Here is a 16,691-nt window from a genome sequence, read left to right as displayed (position 1 = left end):
GTAGAAAGAGGATGGGTCCCCGACCCATCCTCACCTTGTCCCGGGGCTTAGGCGGTAGGCAGCCCGGGGAGTGAGGGCATCTAGATTCGGGAATATCCAATCTGTCCAGGCACTGCAGGGGAGCGCGCTAGGGCTGATGCCGGAGCGAGGGAACCGAGTAGAAAGAGAGGCGCAGGTCCCCGACCCATTTCGCCCGGTGTTCCGCTTGCAGGGAGACCAGGCAGCCCCGATTCGGGAAGCGCAGGGTGGGTCAGCGGGCCCGAAGGGAGAGACCTCGGACACACACACACACACACACACACCCCACCTTCAGGAGCGCATCCCCTGCCCCAGCCCGCCCCGCGGGCGCACACTCTCTCTGACCTCAGGCGCAAGGGTCGCGCCGCGGGATCCGGACGCCGGTCCTCGGCCCCCAGTCCCGCTCGCGTCCGGCAGCAGCGCTCGTGCCCGCGCCGCTCAGTTCCCGGCGCCGGGCTCTGCAGGACGCCTTAAAGGCGCGGCGCGGCGGCCTGCGTCAGCCGACAGAAAAGCCGGCTCCGCCCGCGCCGGCCCCTCGCGCGGCTCCGCGGCTGTCCAGTCCGGTCTACCACCCACCCCTCACGAGAACCCTCAGCTGCTCGGCTCCGCCGCTCCGAGCGTTCAACCCGGAGGGGCAAGTGAGGGTCTCGCACACCCCGACCTCCGCAACCTGCCTCCGAGCATTCAAGAGCTCGGGCCAGAGCTCCAGCGCCTACTGCGTTCGCGCGCCGCGCCAAGGGCGGAGCACAGAGCCGGCCGCTCCGCCCCGCGCCGCCCCGCCCCGCCCCTAAAGAGTTCTGGGGGCCGGGGAAGGGGTGGGGACCCGAGGAGCCACAGTTCCATCCGGAGATGCCAGAGTTCGTCGAGGCATTGGTTCATTGTTTACCGAGCACCTGCTGGTTCCTGGGGCTGGCGGCACGCGCCGTCAAAGTGACTGGATCTCTGCTCTCAGAGGGCTCAGAGGGACAGGCCCAGGTTCACAGGCATGCTTAGCAGCGCTGCCTTACACATGTTGTCTCTTTTAATCCTGTAAGGTGGGCATTGTGATTGGCTTCCTTTATCAGAAGAAAGGTGAGGAGCTTGCCCATGGACTGAGCCTGTAAAGGACAGAATTGGGAATTCAGACCCGGCACCTGGCTCCAAAGCTTCGGGGGCAAAATGGCAGTCTTGAAAGGCTTTCAGTCACCACTGATTAAATCCCCCCCTATGGTCATTTCTTCTCCTTCTTCCTTCTTCCTTCTTTCTTCTTTCTTCTTCTTTTCTTCTTCTCCTTCTCCTTCTCCTTCTCCTTCTCCTTCTTCTTCTTCTTCTTCTTCTCTTTTTTTTTTTTTAAAGATTTTATGGTCATTTCTTCTTTTTAAGGACAGTTAAATCTCATTAGGCAAAAAAATTAAAAAAATAATAAAATCAGCGGAGCATAAAAATTACCACCCATTAAATTCAAACAGTTGTCTGACTAGCTTATTTGCCACAGAGTCTGGATTTTTGAGCAGCTGGCCTCAGTTTCCCACTCCAGCATCATCTTCTATTCAGGGCATCCAGGCTGAATTCTACCACTTTGGCCTCTGCATGGGCTGTTCCCTCTACTAGGAACTCTTCCTTTTCTGCTTGGCCTGACTACTTCCTCTTTTCCATGCCTCAACTTAAATGTCATTTCCTCCAGGAAACTTTCATTAATTCCCTTTGGGCCCACACTGCTCTATGGACTTCTTCCATCTAATTGTTTATTCATTGATTTAGTAAATATTTACTGAGCACTTACTAGGTACTGAGCACTGTATGTGGGGTGAGGTGTTGGGGCTTGATGTCTTCTGCTATCCCAAATCTATGGCTTCCTTTTCTGCCTCTTAGTCTAGACCTAGGTGGGACCAGTGCCCAACAGGACTCTCTTCATATTTAAATCCACCCCAAAGGCAGCCTCCTGCCTGTCAAACCCTTCAGACTGGCAGAACCTGGCTGAGTTGGGCGGATCTTGAATTTTAAGAATGGGTCATGGACAAGAAGCCTCAGAGATGTGGCAAAGGAACATCTTTGAGGCCACCTTGTAAAACCAGTCTAAGTCAAGACTGTTGGAATCCATCCAGAGTCAAGGACAATGTCCCTGGCTTGGACTGGAGTATCTCTCTCTAAGTTGTTGGCTACCTCATCGTTCAGGTTACAGAGTTGCTTCATTGAATTGTTTTTTCTTTTTTTTTTTCTTTTTCCCATCGAATTGTTCTCAGAGCTTCAGGGACAATGTACTCATCAAAGAGCAAGTTGTTCAGGATTCTCATAGATCATAATTAACCAAATAGGGTGATTTGGAAGAACTATCTGAAGAAATTAATCAGAATGCAACACAGTGATACGAAATGAAAAATATGAAAGATCTTACAAACAGGGAGAACAGACTGAGATCTAAAATCCATTTAAGCAGCATCAAAGGAGAGAAGAAGGGAGAGGCCATACTCGAGGTAGTAATGGGTGAGAATTTCAAGAGCAGAAAAAAAGACATAATTCTACAGATTTAGGAAGCATAATATATCCTAAGCAGGAAAAATGATAAGAAACCCACACCAAGAAATATTGTAGTGAAACTGCAGAATACTAAAAACAAAGAAAAGATCTTAAAAGCAACTAGAGATTTAAAAAAAAAAAAAAAAAGACAGTTTATTCCCAAAGGAAGGAATTAGATTGCCAGCAAATTTCTGAATGGCAACATAGGAAGCTAAAAGATGTTGAAGAATATCTCCAAAGACCTGAGAATTGGATCCCCAGCCTTTCAGGAATGAGGCTGACATCCAGATAAAGTGAATTTACAACTGGAACATTTGACTAATTGAACTTCTAAGGTATACCTCAGAAATAAGAAAAACAACCCGATTCAGAATTGCAGTGAGGGCGCCTGGGTGGCTCAGTCCTTCGTGGTCTGCCTTCGGCTCAGGTCATGGTCTCAGGGTCCTGGGATCAAGTTCCTCATCCAGCTCCCTGCTCAGCGAGAAGCCTGCTTCTCCCTCTCCCACTCCCCTTGCTTGTGTTCCCACTCTTGCTGTCTCGCTCTCGCTTTCGAATAAATAAATAAAAATCTTTAAAAAAAAAGTGAAAGGAGGAATAATGAGTGAAGAAATGGGCAAATAGAGTGAATCTAAACAAAACTGTCAGTATAAAACAACAATGACATCAATAATCACAATTCTCAGGTCTAAACAAGGTCAGAACGAAAATAGGAGACAACAATACATTAGGAATGAGATGGTCAAAATTAAAGGGTTCCAATGACTTCACATTTGTGGTGGGAAGGGACTTAAGACATTAACTTTGGCTTTGTTAATTATGCATGGCACAATGTCAATGGTATTCATTAAAACAATGTGAATAACACGTATACCTTTCAAATCAGTAGAAGGGGGGAAATGCCGTAAGTCAATAAAAAACCCAAATGCTAATCAGCCCAAAGTCATGTAGAAAAAGTGAGACTCCTCCCCCTAAAAAAGAGTAAAAAAACTAAGTTCAGATATACTAATAATCATAGCAATTTAACTAAACTCATCAGTTAAAAGTCTGAAATTGTCAAATGGGATGTTAAAAGAATCTAAGAGGCACTTTCTCAAGAGGTATTCCTAAAACACAGGAACCTGGAAAGATTAAAAGTAAAAGTGCAGCAAATGATATACCTCAAAAATAGTATCCAAAAGGGAGCTGGTGTAGCTATATTAATATTAGATAACAGACTAACAAAAATCATTAAGGATGGAGAGGATCACTACATAATATCAAGTTTGATTTGCCTGTAAATTATATCAGTTGTCAACTATAGGAAAAGTAAATTTTATAATTTTTAGAGAAATTGTTAAAATTTTTAGTCACAGGAAAACATTAAGCCATGATGGTTCTAGAAACAAGTCTAAACCTTCAAGGAATAGATCATACTGTTCTCTCATAAGCCCTTCTGGAAAATAGAAAAAGAAAGAGCAGAGCCTAACTCAGTCTATGAGGCCAGTCTAAATTCCATACCAAGCAAGATCAGATCACTATTACTCCTAAAGCTTAGCTCAGAAACACAGAAGTAAAAATCTTGAATTAAATAAAATATTAGTACGTTGAATCCAGCAATATATAAAAAAGATGATGCATCATTCCCAAGACAGGTTTATCCCAGGAATGCCAGGACAGTTTGCACAGTTTAACATTAGGAAATATATTCTTATAATTAACCACATCAACATATTAAGGGGGAACTATAAGGTCATCTCCACGGTTGCAAAATTTTAAAATTCAACAGTCCCTCATTGTAATAACTCATAAGCAAGTAGGAAGATAACTTCCTTAAACAGTTAAAAGGCAGCTACCAAAAACCTATGGCAAATATACTCAATAATAAAAAGTTAGAAATGCTGTCTTCAGGGGCAATAGCAGGAAGCAGGAGGAGCCTGCTTCCTCCTCTCTCTCTCTGCCTGCCTCTCTGCCTGTTTGCCTGGGTGGCTCAATGGGTTAAAGCCTCTGCCTTCGGCTCAGGTCATGATCCCAGGGTCCTGGGATCGAGCCCCGCATCGGGCTCTCTGCTCATCGGGGAGCCGGCTTCCTCCTCTCTCTGCCTGCCTCTCTGCCTACTTGTGATCTCTGTCTGTCAAATAAATAAATAAAATCTTAAAAAAAAAAAAAAAAGAAATGCTGTCTTCAGAATAAAAAACGGTGGTAAGGGGGAGCCTGGGTGGCTCAGTGGGTTAAGTAACTGCCTTCAGCTCTGGTCATGATTCCAGGGTCCTGGGATTGAGCCCCACATCGGCTCCCCACTCAATGAGGAGTCTGCTTCTCCCTCTCCCTCTGCCACTCTCCCTGGTTGTGCTCACTCTCTCTCTCTTTCTCTCTCAAATAAATAAAATCTTAAAAAAAAAAAAAGAGAGAATCAAAAACAGTTCCAATCGAAATCCCAACAGGGATTTTCAAGGAAGATGATGAGCTGATTCTAAGGTTTACATGGAAGGGACACCTGAGTGGTTCAGGTGGGTTGAGTGGCTGACTTTTGATTTTGGCTCAGGTTATGACCTCAGGGTCCTGGGATGGAGCCCGTGTCGAGTGGGCTGGACATAGGCTGAGCGGGGGAGCCTGCTTCAGGACTGTTTCTCTCCCTCCACCCCTCCCCACCACTTTCTCTCTTTCTTGCTAAAATAAATGAATAAATCTTTTAAAAAAATATGATTTTATAGGAAAGAGCAAAGGTCAAAGAAAAGTAAAAACAGTCCTAGTGAAGAAAGAAAAATAGATATCAAGATTGGTTATAAAAGTATAGTTATTAGGACAGTGTGTATTCACGTAGGGACAGATAAAAACACTGATGAAACAATAAAAATCACAGGAACAGAGCAATGCACATAGGGAAACGTGGCTTATGAGGGAGTGACATTTTGGATCACTGGGGACAGGAGGGACTATTCAGTAAAAAGTGCTAGGACAATTGATTATTCATATAGAAAAACATGGAATTCGGGGCGCCTGGGTGGCTCAGTGGGTTAAGCCGATGCCTTCGGCTCAGGTCGTGATCTCAGAGTCCTGGGATCGAGCCCCGCATCGGGCTCTCTGCTCAGCACGGAGCCTGCTTCCTCCTCTCTCTCTCTGCCTGCCTCTCTGCCTGCTTGTGATCTCTCTGTCAAATAAATAATAAAATCTTTAAAAAAAAAAACATGGAATTTAACAACTCACCCCCCCCAAGTTAATTTAAGATAGGTTACAGATTTTATTTATTTATTTTTAAAGATTTCATTTATTTATTTGACAGAGAGACAGTGAGAGAGGGAATACAAGCAGGGGGAGTGGAAGAGGGCGAGCAGACAACCCACTGAGCAGGGGCCCGATGCAGGGCCCGATCCCAGGACCCTGGGATCACAACCGGAGCCATTAAGACAGACGCCCAAAGACTGAACCACCCAGGCACCCCGAAGACTTTGATAATAAAAGGCAAAACTAAACTTTTAGAAGGACAACATAGAAGAATCTCTCCAGGATCTTGCCAACACTTGGTTCCATCAGATCGCTGGTTTTTTTTTTTTTTTTAAGGTTTCTATGTATTTATTCATGAAAGACACACAGAGAGAGAGAGGCAGAGGGAGAAGCAGGTTCCCCCACAGAGCAGGGAGCCGGATGTGGAATTCGATCCCAGGACCCGGGATCACAGTCTGAGCCGAATGGCAGATGTTCAACTGACCAAGCCACCCAGGCATCTCCACCAGACTGCTTCTAATCTAGTAGGTATGGAAGGGTATCTCACTGTGACCTTAATCTTTACATCTAGCATAATTGGGCTTGAGCAATTATTCATATAGTCATTTGCCATCGTGTTTCTGTGTCTGTGAAATACCTGTTCGTGTCATTTTCCCATCTAATTGTCTAAATCCTAATGGTTTATAGTTATATGTGCGGCTAAGATCTTCTCCCCGTTTGTGGCTTATTTTTTCACTTTCTTTAGTGCTTCTGGACCAACGTTAACTTTAATGTAGTCGAATATCCTCTGTATTTAATTTTTTTTTAAGATTTTATTTATTTATTTGACAGAGATCACAAGTAGGCAGAGAGGCAGGCAGAGAGAGAGGGGGAAGCACCTCCCCACTTGAGCAGAGAGCCCAACGTGGGGCTCTATCCCAGGACCCTGGGATCATGACCTGAGCCAAAGGCAGAGGCTTAACCCACTGAGCCACCCAGGTGCCCCTAGCCTCTGTGTTTAGTTCTTTTTATGTCCTGTTTAAGAAATCCTTTCCTACCTCACCCAAACCACACTGATTGAGATCAGGGGAGATCTAGCACTTCAAGGACACTGGGGATGCAGGTACCACACTGGGGCTCATGGGTGGGCTGGCAAAAAACACAGCTAGCAGCACAGATGAGAAAACACAGGCTCCAAGGGTGTGAGCCACGGGAACACCTTTCAGGTGGTGATGGTTGGTCCAGCTCTGCCACTTACTAGCTATCTGCCTGTGTAAACCTGAGTTTCTTCATTTCTAAGTAGGAAGTGAGGATGAGCAACTGATGATGGGACCAGCCTCGTGGGGCTGAAGACAAGATCAAGCTGAATAATGAGTTTACAGATTAGCCCTTCACCAGGCACCAAGGAAGTGTGTTCATATCAGCTATGGGCTATTAGCATCATCAGTGTTCATAGGCCCAGCACTTACTGGGCTTGCGCCGTTCTTAGAGCGGCCTAAAAATTGCCTTTGAAGAGTCAAAGGTCAGACAGGGAACTGAGATTCTGAAGACCCCAGGGTGAACCAGGAATCCATGGGGAAAGTTTACCAGCACTTGTGTGTGTGTGTGTGTGTGTGTGTGTGTGTGTGTGTGTGTGAGTGTGTGAACGTAGTGCATACTTCTTGCTAAGAAAGCACACACTTTCCCCAAGGTCCTCACAGTCTTCATTTCAACATCCATACCCCTCATGACACTGTACTGAGACCTCTCCCTCTTTGCTGTCCCTAGTGTCTCTCCTGGGGCCTTTAAGCCTCCCACTGGGTAGCCACTTCAACACGAACATTTTTAACGAAACTTAAAAGATATGCATCATGTTATGCCATGTAAATCATGATGCTCCCTGATTTGTCAAAAAAGATAATGCTTCTTCGTTTGTTCTTATCTTGTCTCATCTCTGAGCTGCTGAGGTCACATGGGGGAGCCACATCACACATCTGTGTGGATGGACTAGAGCCTGGTCCCCCTTCGGGCAGTGGTCCTGATGCCCCAGTTGGGGGTTCTGGGGACTGGAGGTACTGGGTACCCAGCGGGGCCAGGAGCAGGATCCCAAGTCTGGTCCTCTCTCCCCAGTGGCACACAAGTGGCTGGGAACAGGCCGGAAAGCCAGAAGTGGGAAGGGCAACAGAGGGGAGTAGAGAGGAATGGGGCAGACGAAGCTAGGGGAGAAGGCAGTTGTGGGGAGTGGACTCCCGCTCCTTTGTGTCAGTTCTCACGTGGATTGTTTTCACTTAAAGACATGGGTTGAGGGGCACCTGGGTGGCTCAGAGGGTTAAGCCTCTGCCTTTGGGTTGCGTCATGATCTCAGAGTCCTGGATCAAGCCCCGCATCAGGCTCTCTGCTCAGCGGGGAGCCTGCTTCCCCCCCCTTTCTCCACCTGCCTCTCTGCCTACTTGTGATCTCTGTGTGTGTGTGTGTGTGTGTGTGTGTGTGTGTGTGTCAAATAAATAAAATCTTAAAAAAAAAGAGAGAGAGATGGGGTGAGCAGATGTTAATCAGGATGTAGCATACATTTCTTCACTGCCTACTTGGTACCGGGAATTGTGCTTTTCATGCGTTATACCATTTGTTTTCATCTTCACAACCACTGTGGGGTATGGAGGTTAGGACTTCCACCATTTAATAGATGAAGAAACTGGGCTTGAGGTTAGCTAACCTCCCTGAGCTCATGTAGCCAACGGGTGAGCGACCAGAGACAGACGAGCCTCCTGGATCTGCGCTCGGAACCACTGTCCTCAATGTATACCTCCAAGGACTTGGGCAACACTCACATTTTCCAGGCTGCCATGGAGACTCCACCAGCATCTTGAATGATAGAATGGGCATTGGTGGAAGCTCAGGAAATTGCTACAGAGGATCTTTTTCTTAAGAAATGCACATTTGCGTGATGGCAGCTCTCCACCGTTATGGTCACCTGTGAAGGGAGCCTGGCTGGATATGAGCGGGTCTCCATGGAAACATAACTTCCACTGGCTACTGCTTCCAATCTCCGAGAATTCATCTCAAATATAGTTCCAAGGCTTTACCTGCACCACATTTACACGTGTGGCTCTGGGGCGGTGCAGTGTAATGCTTGGGGACACAGGATTTGCTCTTCCCCGGTGGGCCTGACTCATCCAGGTACCAAGTGTACACAGCTGACAAGATACTTACTTTCCCCGGGTTCCAGTTGACACCTGTATAAAGTAGGGGTACTATAGTACTTACTTCATCAATTTGTTCTAGCCATTACTAAATCCTCAAACAAAATAGGTATTGACTGTTATTTTTCCTTGCCCCCATTCCCTTCCTGCTGCCCCTGTTCCCAACTAAACTAGAATAACCAGTTCATCCCAGTTTGTTTTCTTTGTCTTTGCACTGAAAGCCCCCCTCAGTTTTGGGCAAACCTGTGAAGGTTCTCTGCGGTCAGAGAAGTCATATTGGTTTGAGTCCCACATTTACATTGGTCATTCATCTTCATGAGTTTTCTGGCCATTGGAAGGAAGGCTCAGAGGCACAGAAAACTGAAACCAAAGGCAAGTGCAATTAACTAATTTTGAGTCCCCACGAGAAGGGGCTGCCATATTCATCTCTGTATCTCTTCTCCATGTTTAGTAGGCTAACTGTTAAATGAGTGAATAACAAATGTCCTAAAATACCCACAATGCAAAATGATCCCCAGTTTCAGGCTGGGAGCTCCTTCTGCCAACAAATCTCCACGGCTGGTTTCTTAAGGCTGTGTGTTACGAATGACACCAGCCTGCATCTAAATCTGGTTCTGGAATGACTTTGGAGCAGGCTTGGCCTGTGGAGGGGAAATCTTATGCACTGGGACTCCTGCCTTGAGAAACATTCATGAGTCACTGTTTGGTTAAGGACTGACTCCCACTCCTAGCCATGCTCCTCGCCCTGTTTTTGGGACTGATACAGTTTTCAATGGATTAGTAAATACTCGTCCAGTGGGTGATGACCCAGGAGGGATATCTGCCCCTGGAGAACACACAACCTACTGAGGTCCCCTCGTCACAGCATGGGGTCTATCTCCCAAGTTCTCATGCTCTGGACATGTGGAGTAAGCAGGGGAGTTCAGAATATGGGGAGAAAACATCCCCGCTTGCTGGGAGTCTAGGGGGTGGGACATGGATTGTCCTCAGTGTTCTGAGCTGGAATCCTGGCTGAGCTCCGTCACTGGTATGGGGAGATTAACCAGGTAGTCATACTCTCGAGTCAAACAGCCCTAGCTGTGCCTCTTGGCAGCTGTGAGACCTGGGGCAAGTGAGGCCCTCTCTGACCTCACCCATGAAAAGAAGATGTGTAATATGGGGTCACTACAGCTCAAAAGCCATAGTTGTTATTACTATATAAATTATATATTACATATATAATATATATTATATATGTAATATATATAATATATAATATAATATATAAATTATATATTACAGTCTTATTACTGTGATCCAACGTAAGCACCCCATACAAGAAAGAATAGCGCCCAAATCAACAACAAATACAGAAGGGAATGTCAAACAGCAAACACTCAATAAGTGTTAGCAACTGTTATTAAGAGCTTTTAAATCATCTTCTACTTCCTGTGTCTGAGTCACCCAGCTTCCCTGTGAGTATTAGGAGAAGCTTATTTAAGAACTTCTGTGAAACACGTAAGTAGTATTCCCACTCAAAATGCATCACCTGAATCTCATCATGAAGAAGTCCAGACAAACCCAAACTGAGGGAGATCCAGCAAAATAACTAGCCTGTACACTTCAAAAATGTCAAGGGTATGAAAGACAAAGGCTGGGGTGCCTGGGTGGCTCAGTGGGTTAAGCCTCTGCCTTTGCTCGGGTCATGATCTCAGGGTCCTGGGATCGAGCCCCTCATCGGGCTTTCTGCTCGGCGGGGAGCCTGCTTCCCCCTCTCTCTGCCTGCCTCTCTGCCTACTCGTGACCTCTCTCTCTCTATGTGTCAAATAAATAAATAAATTCTTAAAAAAAAAAAAAAGAAAAAGGCTGAGGGACTGCTCAGATTAGAGAGGGTTGAGGACATAGGACCGCTAAGAACAGTGGGTAAGCATGGACTGGATCCTGCACCAGAAAAAAATCAAACAAACAAACAAACAAAAAAAAAAACCCCAAAAAACTGCTATAAAGGACATTATTATTGTAATTGGTAAAATCTAAATAAGGTCTGTGGATTAGGTAATAATATTATATCATTGCTAAAGATTCTCATTTCGATAATTGTCCTGTGGTTGTGAAGGCAAATTACTTGTCCTTGAGAAATCACTTGGAAGTATTTAGGGATAATGGGTCCTAATGCCTCCAACTTACTCTTGAGCAGTTCAGGAAAAAAAAAAAAAATCTGTATGTATGAAAACTAATGAAAAAGCAAATGGGCCTAAATGTTCATTGGTGAATCTGGGTGAAGGGTATATGTTTCTGAACTATTTTTGCAACTTTAATGCACATTTGAAATTATTTAAAAATAGGGGTACCTGGGTGGCTCAGTTGTTAACTGTCTGCCTTCGGCTCAGGTCATAATCCCAAGGTCCTGGGATCAAGCCCCGCATCGGGCACCCTGCTTGGTGGGAAGCCTGCTTCTCCCTCTCCCTCTGCTACTCCCTGTGTTTGTGCGCTCACTCTCTTTCTCCTCTCTCGCTGTCAAATAAACAAACAAATAAAACCTTTAAAAAAAAGTAAAAGAAATTATTTAAAAGTAAAAATAAAAACATAATTAACTAACATAAAGAAACTATCAAACCCTTAGAAGAAACAGTGCAGTTAGGCAAACAGTGAGAAGCCTTCCACCTCCTGGTCCTGTTTCCTCACCATCCCCTCTTGTGGTCAGCCTGGAAGTACCAGCTGTATACTAACAGGCAGCTTTAGAATCGCCCATAGAGGCAGGGACAGGTGCTGGACTTGTTTGCACATGTGGTAAGGAGAGAAAGGCAATGGATGGATCCAGCACAGTGCAGTGGCCAGTGGGAAGGGGTGGGGGGCTCCAGTGGCATTATTTCGTCTACTTGCAGTCTTTTAACCTAGATGTCTCAGGAAGGGCAGGGTGAAAAACACCGTGATGCTAGAAGAGACTATTCTAGCACTGAGATGCTTCTTTATCCAGGGAAGGTGAACTTGGCTTCCCAGGAGAGGAGCAGTGCCCACCATCAGCCAGAAGAGGGCGCTCTCTCTCCTTCCCGCATCATGCTGGGAAACCGACTTCGCTTCTCTCTCTCTCCCTTTTTTTTTTTTTAATATTTTATTTATTTATTTGACATCAGAGATCACAAGTAGGCAGAGAGGCAGGCAGAGAGAGAGTGGGAAGCAGGGTCCCTGCTGAGCAGAGAGCCCGATGTGGGGCTCAGGACCCTGAGATCATGACCTGAGCCAAAGGCAGAGGCTTAACCCACTGAGCCACCCAGGTGCCCCAAAACCGACTTTTCTACTTTGGGTGTGTTCACAGTGGTTTCCCAGATCTGCAGATCCCAGGGGCAGGATTAGGGTCAGGTGATGGAGGCGGGGCCTGAAAGTGAGGGTTGGCTTCTCTCTTCATTTAAGATGGGATACTTTGTTCATTGTAGATGTTCTGCATAAATTTAGATTAATTACTCAAGATTAATTACTGAAAATATTGCGAAAAATATTATTGATCTTGATTAGTGAGTTGTCACCCCCTTAAATGTTCCACCTGAGGCCAGGGCCTCATTTGCCTCCTCCTAGTCCCACCGTGGCAGATCAAACCCATTAATTACAACACCACCAGCTCAGTTTGCAATTGGTCAGATGAGGTCTGCAGTTGACAGGCCCTTTTGTACCTTAAAGAAAGGGCTGGCTAAGAGAATTAATCCTGAAAACCTAAATTCCTGCCTTTAATGTCACTTTACAGTCAGTGGCTTGAGCCTGACGTCATTATCTCTCAGTTTTCTCATCTGTAAAATGGAGATCACAATCCCTTCTTTGCACAGTTCATTCTGAAGGCAGAATATCACCCAACTGAGTACTTCCTGAGGGCCAGATGCTGTGCTGAGTCTGCCCTTTATTTATAAACTCACAAAATTGTCAAGTTTTACCATATAAGAGCTATTATCATCCCCGTTTTTGAGGATGAGGAAATAAGCACAGAGAGCTTTAGCGAGTTGCCCAAGGTTGAACAGCCAGTAAGTAGAAGTGCATATGCTTTAACCTTCACACCAGCATTCTCAGTGCAGGGCAGGGGGTCGGGGGCGGGCAATCTCCATCCCCGTGGAGGCATTTGGCAATATCTGGAGATATTCTGGGTTGTCATGACTAGGGGGGTGTTACTAGCATCCAATGGGTAAAGGCCAAGAAAGCTGCTAACCACCATGCAATGCATGAGGCAGCCCCCACAACACAGAATTATCTGGACCAAAATGTCAGTAGTGCTGAGATGGAGAAGCCCGCTCCCTGCTCTGCAGCTGAGATCGGGGAGCTATATGAGAACTTAACACGCAGGGCTCCCTGAAAAACAGATGCTATGTGGAGGTGGTTGCATTATTTCTTTTGTCTCAGTGACCTGGATTCTCTTGGTTATTCAGGGACCCAAGTTCCCCTGGCTTAGCGCCCTCACACGATGGTTGAGAAGATGGGCTTTTTTTTTTGTTTTTTTTTTTAAACATATAATGTGTTATTTGCCACAGAGGTACAGGTCTGTGAATCATCAGGCTTACACAATTCACAGCACTCACCATAGCACATACCTTCCTCAATGTCCATAACCCAAACACCCTATCCTTCCCCACCTCACCCCTCAGTTTGCTTTGTGAGATTAAGAGTCTCTTATGGTTTGTCTCCCTCCTGATTCCATCTTGTTTCATTTTTTCCTCCCCTACCCCATACAGCACCCTGCCCTTCCTCTCAAATTCTTCATAACAGAGAGATCGTATAATAATTATCTTTCTCTGATTGACTTATTTCGCTCAGCACAATATGCTCTAGTTCCATCCATATTATTGCAAATGGCAAGATTTCATCTCTTTTGAAGGCTGCATAGTATTCCATTTTACATATATACCACATCTTCTTTCTCCTTTCATTTGTTGATGGACATCTGGGCTCTTTCCATAGTTTGGCTATTGTGAACATTGCTGCTATAAACATTCGGGTGCACGTGCCCCTTTGGATCCCTACATTTGTAGAGAAGATGGGCTTTGGAGTCAGAGCACTATAATGTGCTTTCAACAATGATTTATCACGCACCTGCTACATGCTGGCCTTGTCCCATGCCGTGCAGACACAGATAGGTGTCTCTGCCCCCACAGAGGTGTCTAGGGAGAGCCGGACAGACATAAGACAACACACAGCTCATACATAATCATACATTGTGATACATGCCATGTAGCAAAAGACATAGGCCCCATGGAAGAGAATAAAAGACAAGACACTGATAGCAAGGCTTTTCTGAGAAAGTGACATTTAAACTGAGACTTGGAGGTGGGAGGAAGGAAGAGTTCTGTAGATGGAGGGAACAGATGTGCAAAGGCCCTGAGGTGGGCACTGAAAGCCACTCAGTGTGAGGGGAGGCCAGTGGGGGAGGAAGAAGGAAAGGAACAATGTTACTTTGAAGAGGTAGGTAGGTAGAGGCCACAGGAAGGAGCTTTGTCTTTATGCCAAATGAAGGATCTCTGAAGGATTCTAATTAGAGCAGTGACACGCCAAGGCCAGTCCTTCAGAATGCGACCTTTCTGAAGTCCAAGCACAGCCTTTCGTGGAAGATGCTCTGTGAGGCCAAAACCCAGAGCCTGCTTCATCACCTGGAAACCATCACACCAAGGTCTTGGTCCCAATTAAGCAGCCTTAAACAAGGCACCTCCCCTCATGGTTGGGGTGAGGGAAGCTGGCTCTGAACCGTGATAACCAGGGCAATTTGCATACATCATAAGATTATTGCTATGGCTCATTTGTTACTAGACAAAGAGTGACATCAGTCACTGGAAACACCTGTTTGGGTCAGGCTGCTTGTCCATGCTAGTAGTGGGGATTTTCCCACAAGCCCTTTGTTTCCTTTTCCTACTTTTGCTACTTTCTTTTTGCTACTCAGCTTGCGCACTTTCACTCCCCCTGAAATGCCCATTGTGGCTTTCTCCAATTCTGAGGTATCCTTTGCCCCAGTGTATTGCTCCCACCGACTCCTGTTCCACCAGGGCCCATGGTAGCTGGCTGCGGCTCCCAATGATGTATGGGACCAGGTATCTGAACATCTGCTCCTTATTTTTGCCCATTCATATGACATTCAGGGAACTCTTCCATGGGGGCTTAGTGAGGCTTTGGGGGACCTGACTGTCCCTGCCCAATTGGGATGGTATTTCTCAAGGTGGATGTTGCTCAAGATATTGAAAGGACTTACAGGAAGAAAAGGGTTCTATGGACAACAAAGTCAGGACACCCTGCTTCAGGACACTGAAGCAGCTTTCCTCTTTTTTTTTTTTTTTTAAGATTTTATTTATTTCATAGAGATCACAAGCAGGCAGAGAGACAGGCAGAGAGAGAGAGAGAGAGAAGAGGAGGAAGCAGGCTCCCCGCTGAGCAGAGAGCCCAATTCAGGGCTCTATCCCAGGACCCTGGGATCACGACCTGAGCCAAAGGCAGAGACTCTAACCCACTGAGCCACCCAGGCACCCCTCTGAAGTAGTTTTCTTTATTGCAGGACTTTTTCAGAGCATTTAATGTGCTAATGTGCTTTATAAATCTCCAGGGAGTAACATAGTTATCCTTTTTTCTAGGAGCATCTTACAGACTAGTGCTCAGAAGTACATGCCCCAGGAAACAGCATCCACAGCCACTAAGTGGCAGAAGGAAGGACACTTCAAAGTGATCAGTGTAGGTCAGGCCAGTGTCTGCCTTTCCTTCCGGGCTGCGGACTCCTGGAAGAACTATCTCAAACCCTCAATTCCCAGCACAGGATGGATGAGTGTGGTCTTTCTGCTTCCCTTGAGGCTGCAGTAGAGCCTCCTGTCCCTGACCTCTCCACGTTATCAGTGACTCCTGCAGCTGGTTGAAACCTGCACTTGGCTCAGTCGAAGAAAACATGTTGGCAGGGGCATTGTTTAATCTGCTTTAAAAAATAAAAAGCGTTTTAACACTTTTATCTTCCTTTTTAATTACTAAAAAGTAATTATTTTTGTAGAAACAAACAAACGAAAAAATCCAACAATGCCCAGATATGTAATAGTAAAAAGTCAAAGTCTCCTTTGGTCTCCTTCCCGTCCCCCACCTATAGTGTTTGTTCCTTATTGGAACAAGAGAAGGCTGGTCTGGAGTCCGAGGGCATGGGTTTAGGTCCCAGGTGAGACCGGCTAGCTGTGTATCCTTGGGTGTAAACCTCAGTTTGCTCATCCATAAAATGGAGGAAGCATAGAAGGGCCGAGGGGAGTACTAAGTAATAAGAAACACAGAAAGTACTCAGCAAAGCCTCTGTACCTAGCGGACTTCGGTTAAATTAGAGGCGTAGCATTTTCTTTCTGAAATCCAGATACTTTTTTCCCCCGTAAGTCCAGTTCTGTGCAGTTGAATGTGCTAATTACAGAATGGGGGTCAATCTTCAGACTGTTTATGTGATTTTTTTTTTAAGTCCTCAAGGGCAGTTACTATGTGCAGAAGCCACTATACAGAGGTTTATATTATTTTTCAAATTCGTATTCAAACAATCAAAATTAAAAATTCAAAAACGGATTAGTCGGCTCTCTCATCTTACAGGTTAACTTTTTTTTTTTTCAAAATTACAAAAGGAAATTTATTTCGAAAGGTTAAGGGAACATTTACACTTGAACAAAGTGATAACAGATGTCTTGAAAAAGAAAAAAAAATTCATGGCATGAAGTTCTTTTAAATTTTTGAAGCAAAAATAGCCTAAGTTGTGGACTGTGGCCTTAGGAAAGGTGAGAGGAATGATGGGGTGGTAAAGGAGGGAACACAATCAGCTCAGTATCGACCTTGAGAAAGTAAAGTCACTTCTGCTCAGCTTTGAGG

At 45.5% G+C, this 16,691-nt stretch overlaps 1 protein-coding gene across 2 annotated transcripts in view; it reads right to left on the bottom strand.

Annotated features, from left to right (window-relative positions):
* ABHD6 (abhydrolase domain containing 6, acylglycerol lipase) overlaps positions 1 to 729 on the bottom strand; it is a 51,671-nt gene extending 50,942 nt beyond the window's left edge. For both annotated transcript variants that reach the window (XM_032868422.1, XM_032868423.1), the window contains exon 1: positions 364 to 729. The gene's annotated coding sequence lies outside the window, so the exon portion shown is untranslated. The remainder of the gene's footprint in view (positions 1 to 363) is intronic.
* Positions 730 to 16,691: the final 15,962 nt, after the last annotated feature.

This window comes from Lontra canadensis, unplaced genomic scaffold (assembly GCF_010015895.1).
Source record: "Lontra canadensis isolate GAN:19392208 unplaced genomic scaffold, GSC_riverotter_1.0 scaffold35, whole genome shotgun sequence".
In the NCBI taxonomy this organism is placed as follows: domain Eukaryota; kingdom Metazoa; phylum Chordata; class Mammalia; order Carnivora; family Mustelidae; genus Lontra; species Lontra canadensis.
This window is presented reverse-complemented; position numbering and strand designations above follow the sequence as displayed.